We start from the raw sequence: 17974 nt of genomic DNA on the forward strand, positions 1-17974 counted from the left end.
GCTATGGTGGCTTCTGCTACAGTATGAAAGACGGCTACATTCAAATACTTTTTAATTCTGTGATAATTCAGTGTTTCATCATAGCGCAGATCCATACGTACCAGCATACTCAACGCACTGAGGTGGAACTATTGAGAGAATATTATTACAAAGATCACTTAAGTCAGGGAAGTTATATTATCATAGTAAAAGCCATTTAAAATTAAAAAACTGCTAAATTCTTTATAAGCAAGGTATTTGACGATAACTTAGGACTCTAAACATCATCCCTGAAAGCCACGCATCTGTAGACAATTTTTTTTTAGTTATTGTGCTTCTTACATGAGAATGGTTGCATCGACACGGCATTGTCATTTAGAATATGGATGTACGTATGTTGTTATATCTTTTTGTTATGTAAATGTGTTACACCATCTGATACTCCACACTAACACAGCAAATGAAAGTAGTGTGGTGATTCCCAAGTCACGCTTTATTAACTGTTTCTGAGTTATGTAACGAAAAGGTTAGTAGGCCAACGTTAGAAAAACCCTTGTAACTTAAAAACGGAAAATTATTCGTAAGACAGTAGGCATGCTTATTCACATACAGAGATATGTAAACAGGCAGAATATACCGCTGCGGTCGGCAACCATTATATAAGAGGACATTTGTCTGCCGCAGCTGTTACATCGGTTACTGCTGCTACAATGGCAGCTTATCAAGATTTAAGTGAGATTAAACGTGGTGTTATAGTGCACAAGTGATGGGACACAGCATCTCCGAGGTAGCAATGAAGTGGGGATTTTCCCGTGATACGATTTCAAGAGTGAACCATGAATGTCAGGAATCTGGTAAAACATCGAATCTCCGACATCTGTCCGGCCGGAAAATGGTCCTGCAAGACGAGACTGAAGGGGATCGTTCAACTTGACAACAGTTGCAACCGTTCCGCAAAGTGATGCTGATTTCAGTGCTGCGCCATCAACAAGTGTCATCGTGCGAACCGTTCAACGAAACATCAACGATATGGCCTTTCGGAGCCGAAGGCCCACTCGTGTAACCTTGATGACTGCATGACACAATGATTTACGCCTCAACTGGACCTGTCAACACTGGCATTGGACTGTTGATGACTGGAAACATGTTGCCTGATCAGACGAGTTTCGTTTCAAATTGTATCGAGCGGATGGACGTGTACGCGTATGGAGACAACCTCATGAATCCATGGACCCTGCATGTCAACAGGCGATTGTTCAAGCTAGTGGCGGCTCTGTAATGGTGTGAGGCGTGCTCAGTTGGAGTGATATGTGACCCTAGATACGACTAGATACGACTCTGACAGATGACATACACGTAAGCATCCTGTCTGACCTCCTGCATCCATTCATGTGCATTGTGCGTTCTTGCGCAATTCCAACAGTACAACGCGACACCCCACACTTCCAGAACTGCTTCGCTTCAGAATGGTTACAGGAACTCTCTTCTGAGATTAAACACTTCCACTCAGTTCCCTCCAGCACTACTTCAGACATTAGTCGAGTCCATACCACGCTGTGATGCGGCACTTCTGCGTGCTCGTAGGGGTCTACACGATATTGGGCAAGTGTATCTCTTTCTTTGACTCTCCGGTGTATGTTTTAACGTGTATTCTTTATTATTTGTTTTAAGCGCTTATCCACTATATCCGTGATTAATTAGTTATGTCTGTACTTTTCTATGCAGACTATTTCGTTTGATCTCTGTAGAACCGGTAAAAATGACTTTTCATTTAAGTCATGTGCCTAATTTGTAAAATCGATATCACGAAAATGGTGGTCCATTTTATAAACTCTGAGTAAATTATGCTCTTTTGGTGGGGGAGCGAATGTTCTTGTTCGTGCGAGCATAGAACCGTTCGCGTATACTTATTCGTGGAATGGCGTTTGGAAGCAAGGAACGATTCGGGGGAAAGTTGAGCTGGAAGACACTTTCTGTCGAATGAATAGGGGACTTGTGTGTCACGTTTGGTACAGGGTATGCTTGGAGACCTTTTAGGCGCTAAAGTGTTGGTTTCTTGGCGGCACGTAGACACATGAATACTTTAATATTCGTTTGCACTTATAAAATTACCGAGTGGTGTGGTACTCAGCCTGTGCCAATTGCGTGGGACGTTCACATTTTGTGAGCGTCAAATAATGTGCAATGTTGAACTTTAACTTACTGAGATTTCACTTTTCGAATTCAAGCTAGGTGTAGTACGAGAATCTGCTTGAAAATTCGCATGTGTGTTAATATGTTGATTGCCGTAAGTGGTTCAAAAATGGTTCAAATGGCTCTGAGCACTATGGGACATAACTTCTGAGGTCTTCAGTCCCCTAGAACTTTGAACTGCTTAAACCTAACTAACCTAAGGACATCACACACATCTATACCCGAGGCAGGATTCGAACCTGCGACCGTAGCGGTCGCGCGGTTCCAGACTGTAGCGCCGAGAACCGCTCGGCCAACCCGGCCGGCTGCCTTAAGTGAACTTTAAGCATTTATGAGTTGGCAAACAAGTTGTGTTCAGTTAACCGGAATAGAAATGTGTTTTTCGCATAGCAGTGATATCTACATAGCATTTCGGGATTCTGTTGCCATTCTAATCACAGATTCATGCAAGCTAAAATGCATGTGAAAAATTGTTCAGGTTTTAATAATTTATTTTAGGGTTACCATTCTTAACAGTTTCAATGTTTGACTAAATAGATCGGTGCATTTAGGTGAAATCTTCTGTTGTCGTCTGCATCAATTTATTCATCAGAATAACGCTTTTAACAATTATGATTATTATTCAGTTTTATCGCTACTTGTTTGGTTTAATAATTCTCATTATAAGCAATGCAGCGAGTTCAGTTGCTGGGCCTAAAGGCAGAAGTTCATAGCTCGACCATGTTACTATCTGGACACAACGTTCTAAATTGAGCAGTTCATTGCCGAAGTACCACTCATAAGAGGACGTTATAAACAGTCTTCTCGTGCACGATTTAGATTAGAAACAGTCCGTAGGCAAGCCATATTTTGCTGGAGGAGCTGCCTGAAAGCAAACTTCTTCCTGAGGATTAGGGAAACTTAGGTATGAATGGATCAAGAAATTCTCTAAAGAAAAAGAGAGGTACAAAAGAAAACCTTGATTTACAAGCGACTAGGTGTTAGGTGCAATAAGGACAGGAGCAAGAAAACAAAGAGAAGTCTCCAGTTTTAAGAAACTTTGTGCACAATGTTACAGATCATGTAAAAGGAGATAAGTATTAATGATTTGAAGCTGAAACAAGCCGATTCATATTAGAAGAACAAAGATGTAAAATCATTAGTTTAACTCTCTTGCAGTTGTGTAAACGGCCAAAAGTAATTTGATATAAGTCAGTTCGACTCTGCATTTGTAACCAAACAACAAACCAAGTAATAATGCATAGTGCTAAGACTCAGGTAAAATTTACATCGTTCATATGTTTATTATGCTCTTCATTTCTGTTCATCCACTGGGAATCCACATCCACACTAAAACAGCTGTTAGATACTTAGAGTGCTCTCGCAGTCATTTACATGTAATAGTAAATGGAGAATCCAAGGGAAGGGATGGATGGGAGTTCGCAACCTCCAGCCACACAGGAGATTGTGGTACCGAACAGGGCATTGTGGTAATGCAGCAGTGAAAGCTGTAAACTTGTGTCGGACCGAGACTCGAACCCGGATTTACCGCTTCTCATGAAATGTTTCCTTAACTACTTTGGCCGTCTGGACACGTTCCCTGACCGTCTCAAACTACCAACCTGTCACCCACTGCAATGAAGCCGCCTCATCACGAGTGGTGTCGTTCTGTCGGACGTGCCAGCAGAACAGATGTCACTCAGAGGGTTCTCTGATTCATTAATTGGTTATGAAAGTAATAATTAAAAGAGTGTCTCCAGATTACTATCCCTCATTCTGCCAGTAGACTTCGCATTGAGAGACACATTGTCTTCCATGTTTGTCAGAATGCCTTGAAACTGGCTCATCCTTTAATGTAGTTTCACTTGTTCTGAGCCATTACGCATTATATGAATACGTCGTATGTAATAATTTTCTTCTCCTACCTGTCGATTTTCTCCCTTTCTATAATAGTTGTCGATGTTTACGATCTCTATGGTGGCAGGTGAAGCTGACCGTGAAGTATGATAGTTCTCTTCCTAGGACGTGGCTCCTGTGGTTTGGTCGCAGGTGTTAAGTTGTGACCCGTCAAAGAAACAAAACTGGTCGTATAAGTCTTTATTCCGTAACAATTACATCGGTGGTGACATCCGAAATGCCGCCAAAGGCCCCTGTGATGTAGGCGGCCACAGCCAGTGAAGTGTGCGGGCATTGGCTGTAGCCCCTCAGAAGCGCGGCGTGTTTCGGTCGTGGTCGGGCGATAGCGACTGTTGCCAAGGTCATGCAATGAAGGCTTTCACGACCGGATGGTACTGTTGTTGTTAATTCTTCCGGGTTATATGGCCGTGGTCCATGGAATTCTTCTATTCCTAACGTTTCGTCCAATCCTACGTTGGACATCTTCAGAGGTATGGCTGGTCCTGCTGAGTCCTGCAGGACTCAGCAGGACCAGCCATACCTCTGAAGATGTCCAACGTAGGATTGGACGAAACGTTAGGAATAGAAGAATTCCATGGACCACAGCCATATAACCCGGAAGAATTATCAACAACTGTTGCCAAGGTGCTGCTGTCAACACAGCGGCAGCAGGCACAAACCCATAGGTGGTGCCAGGTGGCGAGCAATGGATGGGCAGTACATGGCCCAGCCTAGCACCACTGATAAGCTCAGCGTTACTGGGACAGGCAGGATCAAACCACGAACTCCAATATGGATTATATCACTGTCGTGTGCCAACACTGAGCAATGGATGGGGTGGGGGGGGGGGGGGAGGGAACAACAACAGTGACATTCATATGTTCGCACATGGTGAGACAAACAGCGACAGTATTCGCCATGCTCAGGCAGTGACAGGTGGGTAACAGATGGCACAGACTCGACCCCACGGCCCAGAGTTTACAGACACCAAGTCCGCCCATTCGGACTCAGCACAGGCAGTAGTCTGCAGTTATTGACAGTAGAGTCTGGTGGTACCAGCTTGCTGGGTCATCTCAGGTGCCACATAGTCATGGACATCTGCTAATGACTAGTGGCTGGTGGTGACTGCAGAACTGAGAGTCTAAATTCGTCAGTACATACACAGTCTGGGCTGCCTAGTGTTCCTCCAATGGCAGCGCTCCAAGCCTCTATATCAGCCGACCGAAGTGGCCGTGCGGTTCTAGGCGCTGCAGTCTGGAACCGCGAGACCACTACGGTCGCAGGTTCGAATCCTGCCTCGGGCATGGATGTGTGTGATGTCCTTAGGTTAGTTAGGCTTAACTAGTTCTAAGTTCTAGGGGTCTAATGACCTCAGAAGTTGAGTCCCATAGTGCTCAGAGCCATTTGAACCATTTGAACCTCCATATCATAATGGATCAGAGTTTCTGGGTGTAATCGTTAAGCGATTATGACATCGGTCTTTCTGTAGTGCCAGCGCCACTAGTAGGCTAGTCGTTGCTGTCATGTGTCACATCTTCGCCTTTCATAAACACTGAGTGGAATCTTCTGCAGTGTCAGTGTACTGAACGCATCTTCTTGCACACTGTTCTTGCACGAAAGCACCTAGTTCCTTCCTTAGGTCGCTTGTGAAACATTCCCAGTGACATTACTTTGCTGAAAAGTTGAAGGAGCATTTTGATTCACCAGGTGGACTCATGGCGCAACACTATTTTCAAATGGTTTGAAATTCATGATATGCTCTTGAAATGGATATTGTTTCATGTCTCATTAAACGTAATGCTACAACCTGAACTGATATGAGAGTTCTATATATTTGTACACATTTTATCTCTGAGCAGTGTTTTAAGCTATTCTTTTAATACATTTTTACTCTAAATCAAGTAGATCATCATCAAGGCCTACAGACAAAGTGGCAAAAAGACCAGAATGAATAACTCTTAAATTTTCATTCATATTCAGTATCTGAATATTTTTAATCAAAGCAACAACAAAAAATACTAAGTCAAGCATCAACATTGATTTCGTAATTATTACTACTAATAGGCTAAAATATATTACTGGCTTCCACGATTGTAGCGATGTAAATTGGGAAACTATTCAATTTATACAAATTTGCAATTGAATTTCTTACAGACAGAAATACTGACTCTTATTTCTTTCAGAGAAAGAAGCATCTAAAGTATTTGTACTCTTCCTTTCTTTAACAATAACTGAATCGTGCTATCAAAATCCCAGCATTCCAAATAATTGGGACCATGTTTTTGGGGAAACTCTTAAAAGCAGTCAATGTCTTGGCATTTGCTATTTCATCATTTGACGTTGAGCAAAATTTATCATCTGTACTTTCCAGTCAAGGGATAGAGAGCTTGACAATGAAAAATACAAATTTTTTTGAAGAAATGAAGATTTTCTGATATTTTGTGTAACGATCAATAGAGCTTTTCTTGACAATGAAAAAGCAATGAAGGATTTATATGTTTGTGGATATCTGGAAGCAGAAGAAATTAGGAAACTTAGGGGGGATGTTTTATGAAATAAATAGTACTATAGCGTTATTAGAAAGGGGTTTAGTTTAAAACCTATCGGCGAAGTAGAAGAAAACAGGACTAGTAAACGATGAAGTGATTTAGCGGTCTGTAAACTACCATATACATCACGCATTATATAATCTGGGATAACCACAGCAATCAGTCACACATAAATTTGTATTTTATTGTAAATCTAGGTAGATTTCATCTTCAGTATAGCCATCGTCAGTGCTAAAACTGGTAAGAAACATAGGGATCAGTCATTTGAATTGGCTGTAATCTGTAAGCTAGCTGTTTTCCACCTTAAACGTTGCACAGAAGACAAACATACCGATTAGTAGTGGGTCATGTAAGAAGGCTTGCATGTGCACATGTTGTTAAAATGATTTTAATCAGCCCATAACTCATTCACACTGTGGGTGCTGTTTACAATCCTACACAGCCAGCCACAATGAATGCTATAACCAGTATCACGTGTTATATGAGAATGCAGGCTTTCTCGGCGAATCTCGATGATAAAATCTTCTCGGTTGACAGCCGAGTCAATGTGTTGTTTTCCAGCAACGTTTCAGCAAGTTTCTTGTAAGTAGGCTGTTTAGGTTCTTACATTGGTAACGCCGCCGCCACGTAGCGCTCTCTGTATGAAAATCACTGGCTGTGCTGTGTGCAGTCTATGGCTAGTTTGCATTGTTGTCTGCCATTGTAGTGTTGGGCAGCTGGACGTGAACAGCGCGTAGCGTTGAGCAGTTGAAGGTGAGCCGCCAGCAGTGGTGGATGTGGGGAGAGAGATGGCGGAGTTTTGAAATTTGTAACACTGGATGTCATGAACTGCTATATATATTATGACTGTTAAGGTAAATACATTGTTTGTTCTCTATTAACATCTTTCAATTGCTAACTATGCCTATCAGTAGTTAGTGCCTTCTGTAGTTTGAATCTTTTATTTAGCTGGCAGTAGTGGCGCTCGCTGTATTGCAGTAGCTTGAGTAACGAAGATTTTTGTGAGGTAAGTGATTTGTGAAAGGTACAGGTTAATGTTAGTCAGGGCCATTCCTTTGTAGGGATTTATGAAAGTCAGATTGCGTTGCGCTAAAAAATATTGTGTGTTAGTTTAAGCAAAGTCATGTATAATTGTTGAAAGGGGGCGTTTCATATGGCGACCCTGCCAAATTTTTTGTGGGGAGCATGTGCGCTATGTAAGTAGGCTGTTTAGGTTCTTATATTGGTAACGCCGCCGCCACGTAGCGCACTCTGTATGAAAATCACTGGCTGTGCTGTGTGCAGTCTGTGGCTAGTTTGCATTGTTGTCTGCCATTGTAGTGTTGGGCAGCTGGACGTGAACAGCGCGTAGCGTTGAGCAGTTGGAGGTGAGCCGCCAGCAGTGGTGGATGTGGGGAGAGAGATGGCGGAGTTTTGAAATTTGTAACACTGGATGTCATGAACTAGTATATATATTATGACTGTTAAGGTAAATTCATTGTTTGTTCTCTATTAACATCTTTCAATTGCTAACTATGCCTATCAGTAGTTAGTGCCTTCTGTAGTTTGAATCTTTTATTTAGCTGGCAGTAGTGGCGCTCGCTGTATTGCAGTAGCTTGGGTAACGAAGATTTTTGTGAGGTAAGTGATTTGTGAAAGGTACAGGTTAATGTTAGTCAGGGCCATTCCTTTGTAGGGATTTATGAAAGTCAGATTGCGTTGCGCTAAAAAATATTGTGTGTCAGTTTAAGCACAGTCATGTATAATTGTTGAAAGGGGACGTTTCATTCTTACTTGCCATCTTCAGGCGAAGCCATCGAAGACTAACGAAGACGTTCTCCACTCCGCCTTATGTAGCGCGCTGACAGTATTGCCGCGCATGCGTCACATTCGCAGTGACAGAATGACCTCACCTCAGCTCCCTCGCTGGTGGAATTGCAAGAATCAGCCGTCTGTGGCGTTGTCGCTCGCCGCAGTCACCGGAGCATTCTGACGTCTTCATCTGGAGCAAATCTCGGAGATGGCGGAATTCTACGAATTTAAATTTCTCATCAAACTCATTCACGGGGAGGAAATGGCCTCACATGTAAGAAATTTCGACAAGCCACGTGGCAACAGAGCAAAACTTTTTAAGTTCCTTAAGATTTTTAATGTGATGTCGGGACCACGGTATAATACCAGACGGTCACTGCGCGGTAGATAACGGAGAAGGCTATTGTGAAGGAGAGAGTTTGTTATACGAGACGAAGGCTGGATGCCATTTCAGAAGAACTGTCCCAGCTACATCTGAAGATAACGGTACGTGTTTCTTGGGACTAGGTTGATGGGGTGACTTCAGTCAGGTTTGATTGTGTGTATAAGGATTCAAGTTAGCGGTAGACGTCGAAATTTGAACGCTTGGTGCCACAACAGCTGTCGCCACAGGAAATATGTTTTGTTGTTAACTTCACGGAGAAGTATTTGGACGAATCGACGAATGTCTGTTTTGGGTAAAGGACTCAATTTTGCACCTACACAAAGTGCAGTACCTCTGGTAAGTTTCCTGAGTGGTGTTGAAGAATCTGTACGACGGCTTCCTATGGACGCTGCCGAAGACATAAGAAGGGAAACTTGTCGTGCTCTCTTGAAAGCTCCTCCTTAACGTAATAAGATAACCTCTGAAGAAAGGGCTGGTACACGAAATCTCCAAGAGGATCCGGACACAGTGGTGCTGAAAGTTGATAAGGTAACACAACTGTTCTGTTCCTCGTAGTTTGTATTTGAAGAAGATATATGGTCTACTTTGTGATACTATGTACAGGAAGATTGATCACGACCCTACAGCACGTGTGCTACGGAAGACATGTACACTACTGAATTCTCCCTCGTCACCTCCAGAGAGCACAAGGGGTTAAGACCACAAAGAATGAATGGTCTTCCTAAAGTGCACAGGGAAGGTCTTCCTTTACGGCTTATAGTGAGTAATACGGACGCCTCCAATATTATTTATGTTATGATGACGACGAACGAATCGTCGCCAATGTGAATGACTGGTGGCCAATGATAAGTAGAAACATACAAATCTCTTCTTGGCATATACAGCAGGTTTGTAAGTGAAGTCGATAAAGAGCAGGCTGCATGGTCTGGGTTTCAACGACTAAAATAATTAGAGGTCGTTAGTAAAAAATAATACATTGTACTTAACTGGTAGTACAGGAGTCTTCATAGTCAGGATGAATATAATTACAAACAGAGAGCTACACAGACATCACATAGGTCATACTTTAACTAAACGCCTTGTTAGAGGTTGCGAACTATCAGCTGAAGGCTAAACGACCTTCTTACTTGACGTCCCGAGCAAGAGTGGCCGAGCGCACGCTAGAGACTTGTTGCAAGCCCCGGAGCGGCGCTAGTCTCGACTCGCAGGTCCAGCGATACTAGTACGGACCGCGTTCGATAACTCCATTCCCCTAACAAGTGTGATATCGAAAGTTGATACCACAATTTAGCCAAACATCTTGCTTTCTTGGTGAGACCATTGGTTAACAAATGTCCACATCATATACAGAACTCTGCCGATTTTATAAACAGACTGGGGGCTCTCCACCTAAGTAGTTCGGAACTTTTAGTGAGTTTTGATGTAGTACCTCTTTTTACAAAGTTACCTTTGGAAGATTCCTTGGCACTAATTGGTAAACAGTCTTTCCCCAGCCTATCTTATGTTTAACGAAGAATATTTTGGACAGATTTACGGTGTGGCCATGGGCAACCCCTTGTCTCCCTCGGTGCCTAGCTTTTTTATGGACGATTTTGAGGAAAGAGCACTTGAAGCAGCGGTTTCTAAACCAACTATCTTTTAGAGATACATGGATGATGATTTCGTAGTGTGACCCCACGGAGAAGATAAGTTAATGGAATTTTTACAGCATCCTAACTCCATTCATGAGAACATTCGATTTACTATGGAATTAGAGAACGATGGTTGTCTCTCATTCCTGGATGTGAAGAGTGACAGTTCAGTGGGACATTCCGTTTACCGTAAGCCCACTCATACTGATTTGTACTTTCAATCACCAAGTTGACATGACCTATCCCAAACCATGAGTGTGCTTAAAGTCCCATTTAAGGACAGTGTTCGGAGACAATGGGTACTCGACCTGGAAAATTAACAGGGCATTCTAAGCCAAAACAAAGCACCGGGAAGTGGATAAAGAGGAGAGCAAAGTCCCTAGTTTTTCTTCCTTTCGTGGAAATATTTCCTTCAAAATAGCAAGATTCCTTAATAATTTTCAGATGAAATTGATTCCCCCCCCCTACAAAGTTTTGGAGCTGTTGGGGTCAAAAAAATGGTTCAAATGGCTCTCAGCACTATGGGACTTAACATCTGAGGTTATCAATCCCCTAGACTTAGAACTACCTAAACCTAATTAACCTAAGGGCATCACACACATCCATGCCTGAGGCAGGATTCGAACCTGCGACCGTAGCAGCAGCGCGGTTCCGGACTGGAGCGCCTAGAACTGCTCCTACACAGCGGCCGTCTTGGTGGGATCAGTAAAGGATAATTTGTTATTGCGGAAGACGGGAATTTACGAAATATGTTGCCAGTGAAGTATGGCCTATGTAGGACAAACAACACGCACAATGGAAGAACGTTTCACGGAAAATAAACGTTGCACTCGGCTCCTGCAAGTCTGCAAGTGCGGAACATTGTATCTCCAACGGACATTCAATGGAGCATGACAAAAACTTACTTTTGGCCACAGCAACATCTTTTTGGGATTCCATTATAAAAGAATTCGTTGAAATAAGCATCGCAGAAAATATAATGAACTGTGACAGCGGCTACCAGGTGCATAATGTGTCAAAACCCGCCATCTCCGAGATTTGCTCCAGACGAAGACACCATAATAGACAACTGCGGCGAGCGGCAACGCCGAAGACAGCTGATCCTTGCAGTTCCACCAGCGAGGGCGCTGCCGCCGGGCGGTGTGGTCCTTCTGTCACATGACTCTGACGCATGCGCTGCAATACTATCAGCGCACTATGTAAGGCGGAGCGGAGAACGTCTTGGTCTCAACTCTGATCCTCCCTCCCCCTCCTTTCCTCTGTCCTTTCCCTGGGCTCCCTCTTCCCCCCCCCCTTCCGTCCTGTTTCCTCCCCACTAAACCTCTCCCTACCTCCCTTCTCCCCCCCAGTCCTTTTGTATTCCCCTCCTCTGTCTACCCCCCTCCCTGTCGCGTCTGCCCCCCACCCCTCTTATGGGTCCTCCTCCTCCATCAGCTCCTTTCCCAGTTCCCCCCCTTCGCTTTTACTCTCCTTTCCCCCCTTTTTTTTTGTTTTCCCATCTTCTGTCCCGTTTCCCCCCCACCTGCTCTCGACTGTGGTGTCACATTTACCAACTTTTTAGTGCAGTGTTCCAGTGACTAATCAGTGTTGTTTGTCTTTCTCGTGCTGTGAACAGAAACCATGCTGTTGCTAGGTGTGAATTTTATGTCTTTTGCGAACGGAATCCAGACTGTCGCCGTGTTTTTTTATTGTCTATTGTTTTCCCTGTCTGCTCCGTATGTATTTTTATTAGCATCATCATCCCTCTGTTGTTTGTTTTAAGTTTCCCCGATTTCTTTTCGCCTTGTTACTCTCTAAGTCACCGATTTTATCGCCTGTTTTTTTTATTCTTATTTGTTCTCCTGATCTTTGTCACAAAATCTGTACGCTGAAGAGCGGCATACTAAGCTGCTGCCAGCCCGCCCCCTTCGTGGGGAATTGAAACTCAATAAAGAAAAAAAAAAAGTCTTGGTCAGTCTTCGATGGCTCACCTCAAAATGACTGGCAGTTGTCCAGTTGAAAAACGACGAATGAATTTTACGACGACCAGCTGCAATCCCCAAATTTTTTCGACCAAAACAAACGTTGTTAACATTCAACGTCTTTATTCTTCATGTCTACTCCACACTGTAGTGCGTAAGATATCGACGCGTAACGTTATCATTGCTTGAGAAACAGCTTGCTGTAATCGAGTTTCGAATCTAAGAGTTCGTCACCCATGGCGCACCCTCTCCTTCAGAGACAGATACCTGCAACAATCCGATGCTTTAGGTTCACTGTCAGCGATCATCCTCTGTACAGTCCCAACTTGGTTTCGTCCACCTTCCATCTGTTTCCACAAGTTAAAAAATATCTTCAAGGACTGTACTTAGATAATGATGAGGGGGTATAAGCAGAAGTGAGGTTGTGGCAAGAAAGTCAAATATTGTAGAGTGTCAATATCACAAACCTTTTATATTCTTCGCTAGGGTGACTGTTGGCAGCTCAGTAGTATTGTTCATATTACTTTGAGAAGTGTATGGTTACCGATTTGGAGTCGGTTATCAGACTGTAAATGTGCTTGTTTAGGCAGATAAAACTGAATGGTGTAAAGAAGAATAAAATGTGGTAAGTAGGAAGCAAAGCGGTGTGTATGTGGACGCTTCCTGCGGTTTGCAGTAGGTAAAATTGACAACGTGCTGGAGGAGAAATAAGTATGTAAACAACAAGACCAAGGTGTAGAATGTTAAAAAGGTTCGCTTTATTTACAAAGCTTAAACAATTTTCACATAAAAATTTCGGAGGCATCCTTTTCACCATGCCCTCTTATATAGGGAGCAAAATAGCAGGCGGATTCATATCTCTGCAGGGTCTTGGCCTCACCAGCACACAAGGTCATTTTAAACAGCTCCCAAAATTGGAATCTTCTCATTCGTACCTGCTCACGGACCAGTGATTTCTCCATCTTTTCCAGTAGGTCCACAAATTGGCCCTTCTCCATCAAAAGCGAGCACATGATCGGAACGCTAAACTCGTTTTCGATCAGACGGGCAGCGAAATTACGTTCCTCTGCCTCGTCACTTTGGAAATGAATTCATTAACTTAGACAGTGAACACAAAACAGGGAGACATATTTACCATAAATTTAATTATTTTTATGGTGATGTTTGTAATCTTGTAAGACATAACGCTGTCTTCATGAATAGTTGAAAAATAGTGATAAACGAATGGACTGACAGCACAGTGAAAACACTCGAAGGACATTAAACACTTGAAAAAACACTTGATAAACACTGAACACAATAGAAGAAACATTGACTCTTAAAAATGAGCATTTTGCACTTTCCCTAAAACTGGAAAAGGACCTGCCGTGGGATGGTTGTTTGTTAATGAAAAGGTAGATGGCTGTAGAGGGAGATAAGACGGCGGTGGTTGATTAGTGGTTTAGGGGTAGCGTCTTGCATTAAAATCAAAACGTCTCCAGTCCTGGCTTCAAAACCCGCCACAGCTTCATTAATAATCAACATTGGTGGTCGAAAACTTCCGGCATAAGAAGTTACTTCTGGTAAACATTCCGGGAAGTATGATCGTGGTCCATGAAACTCTTCAGCTCCTAACGTTTCGTCCAGAGCTGCGCTGGACATCTTCAGACATCTTCAGAGGACTCACCGGAGGAGAAACACCCCTCTGAAGATGTCCATCACAGCTCTGGACGAAACGTTAGGAGCTGAAGAGTTTCATGGACCACGACCTTACATCCCGGAAGGTTTACCAGAAGATATGTCATCCGGTTGTGAAAGCCTTCATACTATGATAAGCAGTTACCCCCATTCTGTCAGCGGCCTTGTCAAATAGGGCGGAGGAGCGGACAAAGCTTCAGGGTATTCTCTTGTCCTTGGTGTGGGGAACTGTTCCTAAGGGCGGATGAATTAGCAATGATCAACGGCATGAAGATGCCGAAGACAATGGAAACCACTACGCTAAAGACACATAATGTCTATCCACAGGACATTGGCGAAAGATTCCGAAATAGTACCCATACAGATCTCCTGGAGAGTACAGCCAAGGGGAAGGTGACCATGAAAAAAAGATTGATTAACAAGCGAAAGGATAACGTTCTACGAGTCGTGGCATAGATTGTCAGAAGCCTGCAGAAGCCTGAACGTGGTAGGGAAACTAGAAAATCTGAAAAGGGAAAGGCAAAGGCTCATTCTAAATATTGTAGGAGTCAATGAAGTGAAATGGAAAGAAGACAACGATTTCTTGTCAGATACGTATAGGCTAATATCAACAGCAAAAGAAGGTGGTATAATTGGAGGAGGATTCGTTATGAATAGAGAGGAAGGGCAGAGTGTTACTGTGGGCAGTTCAGTGATACCCTTGTTATCACAATCGACAGCAGACCAACACCGACAACGATAATTCAGCTGAAGATGAAAAGATAGAGAAAGTATATGAGGATATTGCAAGGGCGATACAACACGTAAGGGGAGACGAAAATCTTATAGTCACAGCAGACTGGAATGCAGTTGTAGGGGAAGGAGTAGAAGAAACGGTTACAGGAGAATATGGACTTGAGACAAAGAACGAGAGAGGACAAAGGCTTATTGAGTTCTGTAATAAATTTCAGCTAGTAATAGCGAATACTCTGTTCAATAATCACAAGAGGAGGAGGTATACTTGGAAAAGGCCGGGCGATACGAGAAGATTTCATTTAGATTACATCGTGGTCAGACAGAGACTCCGAAATCATTTACTGGATGTAAGGCGTACCCAGGAGCACATATAGACTCAGATCACAAACTAGTACTGATGAGAGAGTAGGCTGAAGTGATTAATCAGGAAGAAGCAATACCCAAAGAAGTGGGATACAGAAGTACAAAGGAATGAAAAGATACGCTTGAAGTTCTCTATGCTATAGATACAGCAATAAGGAATATCTCATTAGGCAGTACAGCTGAAGAGGAATGGACATCTCTAAAAGAGCAGTCACAGAAGTTGGAAAGAAAGAATAGGTACAAAGTAGGTAACTTCGAAGAAACCTTCAGTAACAGAAGAAATACTTCAATTGATCTATGAAAGAAGCAAGAATAAATGTCACGGGAAATTCAGGAATACAGAAATACAAAACGCAGAGAAATGAAGCAAATAGGAAGTGCAGGGAAGCTAAGACGAAATGTCTGCAGAAAAAATGTGAAGAAATCGAAAAAGAAATGAGTGTAGGAAGGACTGACTCAGCATATAGGAAAGGCAAAATCACCTTCGATGAAACTAGAAGCAAGCGTGGTAACGTTAAGAGTACAACGGGAACTCAACTGTTACATGCAGAGGAGAGAGCGGATAGATGGAAAGACTACACTGAAGATACATATGAGGTGGAAGATTTGACTGATGTGATACAAGAAGAAACAAGAGTCAATTTAGAACAGATAGAGGATCCAGTATTAGATCTGAATTTGAAAGAATTTTGGACGACGTAAAATCAAATGAGGCAGAGGGAATAGATAACAATGCATCAGAATTTCTAAAATGTTAGGGGTAAGTGCCAACAAAACGACTATTCACTTTGGTGTGTAGAATTTATGAATCGGGAGACAAACAATCTAACTTTCGGAAAAATATCATCCACACAATTCCGAAGACTGCGAGAATTGTGGCACAATCAGCTTAACAGCTCATGCGTCCAGGTTGCTGACAAGGATAACATACAGAAGAACGGAAAAGAAAACTGAGGATAAGTTAGATGACGATCTATTTGGTTTTAGGAAAGGTAAAGGCGCCAAGAGGCAATTCGGAAGTTGGGGCTGATAACTCATGCAAGACTAAAGAAAAATCAAGACACGATTTTTCGACCTGGAAAAAGCGTTCGACAATGTAAAATGGAGGAAGGTGTTCGAAATTCTGAGAAAAATAGGGGTAAGGTGTAGGGAGATATTGATAACATATAGTATGTACAAGGGCCAAGAGAGACGATCATGCGCGAAGTGCTCGAATTAAAAAGGGTGGGACTAAAATTCAAGGTCAAATGGTATCAATGATACGATTCGCCAATAACATTGCTGTCGTGAGTGAAAGTGAAGAAGAACTACACGATCTGCTGAATGGGATGAACGGTGTAGCCAGTACAGATATGTGCTGGGAGTAAATCGAAGGAAGGCGAAGGTAATGAGAAGTAGCAGAATTGGGACTGCGATAACGTAACACCAGGATTGATGGTCACGAAATAGATGAAGTTAAGGAATTCTGCTACCAAGGCAGCAAAATAAGCAATGACGGACGAAGCAAGGAGGACATCAAAAGTAGACTAGTACTAGAAAAATATCATTCCTGGCCAAGTGAAGTCTGCTAGTATAAACATAGGCCTTAATTTGAGGAATAAATTCATGAGAATGTACGTTTGGAGCATAGCATTGTATGGTAGTGAAAAATGGACTGTGGGAAAACCGGAAAAGAAGATAGAATCGAAGCATTTGAGACGTCGTTCTACAAACAAATGCTGAAAATTAGATGGACTGATAAGGTAAGGAATGAGGAGCTTCTGCGCAGAATCTGAAAGTAGTATGTGTAAGACACTGACAAGGAGAGGGGACAGGATGATATTACAGACACTGTATGATCAAAAGTATCCGTAAACCTGACTGAAAATGACTTACAAGTTTGTGGCGCCTTCCATCGGTAATTCTGGAATTCAGTATGGTGTTGGGCCTCCCTTAGCCTTGATGACAGCTTACACTCTCGCAGGCTTACGTTCAGGTACGTGCTGGACAGTTTCTTGGGGAATGGCAGCCCATTCTTCGCAGAGTGCTGCACTGAGGAGAGGTCACCGATGTCAGTTGGTGAGGCCAGGCACCAAGTCGGCGTTCCAAAACGTCCCAAAGGTGTTCGTTCTATATGATTCAGGTCAGGACTCTGTGCAGACCAATCCGTTAGACGGATGTTATTGTCGTGTAACCACTTCGCCACAGGCCGTGCATTATGAACAGGTGCTCGATCGTGTTGAAAGATAACAATCGCCATCCCCGAACTGCTCTTCAACAGTGGGAAGCAAGAAGATGCTTAAAACATCAGTGTAGGCTTGTGCTGTGATAGTGTTACGGAAAACAACGAGAGGTGTAAGTACCCTCCATGAAAATCACGATCACACCGTAACATCACCGCCTCCGAATTTTACTGTTGGCGCTCCACACGCTTGCAGATGACGTTAACTGGGCATTCGCCAAAACCACACCCTGCCATTGGACCACCACATTGTGTACTGTTATTCGTCACTCTACACAACGCTTCTCCACTGTTCAATCGTCCAATGTTTATGCTCGTTACACCAAGCAAGGCGTCGTCTGGCATTAACCGGCGTGACGTGTGGCTTATGAGCATCCGCTGGACCATGAAATCCAGATTTTCTCATCTCTCGCCTCACTGTCATAGTACGTGCAGTGGATGCTGATGCAGTTTGGAATTCCTGTGTGATGGTCTGCATAGATGTGTGCTTATTACACATTATGACCCTCTTCAACTGTCAGCGGTCTCTGTCAGCCAACAGACGAGGTCAGCCTGTACGCTTTTGTGCTGAACGTGTCCCTTCACGTTTCCGCTTCACTATCACATCGGAAACA

At 43.1% G+C, this 17974-nt stretch overlaps 1 protein-coding gene across 1 annotated transcript in view; it reads right to left on the minus strand.

The window, feature by feature from the left end:
- LOC126101247 (brachyurin-like) overlaps positions 1 to 17974 on the minus strand; it is a 182028-nt gene that overhangs the window by 83873 nt on the left and 80181 nt on the right. The gene's annotated exons all lie outside the window — the stretch shown is intronic.

The sequence above is a fragment of the Schistocerca cancellata genome, chromosome 9, assembly GCF_023864275.1.
Source record: "Schistocerca cancellata isolate TAMUIC-IGC-003103 chromosome 9, iqSchCanc2.1, whole genome shotgun sequence".
Taxonomy (NCBI): domain Eukaryota; kingdom Metazoa; phylum Arthropoda; class Insecta; order Orthoptera; family Acrididae; genus Schistocerca; species Schistocerca cancellata.